Below are 707 nucleotides of genomic sequence, written 5' to 3' on the forward strand. Positions count from 1 at the left end.
CAGGATCAGACATTGTTTCGTTCTGCTGTGCATGGGGTCGCTATGAGTCGGTTCCGACTCGATGGCACCTGACAACAACAACAACAACAATGGTAAGAAGTGGAGTCCTGGTGTGCCGCTGTAGGATAAGCACTCAACCACAGCTACTCCTTGGAAGCCCTATGCAGGGTCACTATGGGTCTGAAATGATTCAACAGCACTTAACAAGTTTAGAGATTATTTTAAGAATAAATCTGATGCACTGAACATTAATGACTGAAGACCAAAATAGTGGGAAAGCTAAGGATGTTAAGAGGTATAGGCCACTAATTTCTGAGAGTTCTCAGGAAGCTCAAATCCTTACTGGGGGGATTTGGGTAGGAGCTTTTCACAGAAGCCGTGTGCCTGCACCTTAAAAGATATTATGTTGTTGTTTTGTGCTGTGGAGTTGGTTCTGACTCCTAGTGACCCTGTACAGGGTTTCCCAGGCCATAAATCTTTATGGGAGTAGAAAGCCTCATTTTTCTCCTGCAGAACAGCTGGTAGTTTTGAACTACTGACGTTGCGATTCGCAACCACTACGCTACCAGAGCTCCTTAAAAGAGATATTATAGCCTTTGTTTATTATGCCACTGTGATTCATAAAATGTCCATTTCTTTTAAAACTACAGCGGTTATATTGCCTTTTATAATTTTGTATTTTTTAATCAAGAGATACTGAACTTGCC

This window comes from Chrysochloris asiatica, unplaced genomic scaffold, assembly GCF_000296735.1.
Source record: "Chrysochloris asiatica unplaced genomic scaffold, ChrAsi1.0 scaffold00079, whole genome shotgun sequence".
Classification (NCBI taxonomy): domain Eukaryota; kingdom Metazoa; phylum Chordata; class Mammalia; order Afrosoricida; family Chrysochloridae; genus Chrysochloris; species Chrysochloris asiatica.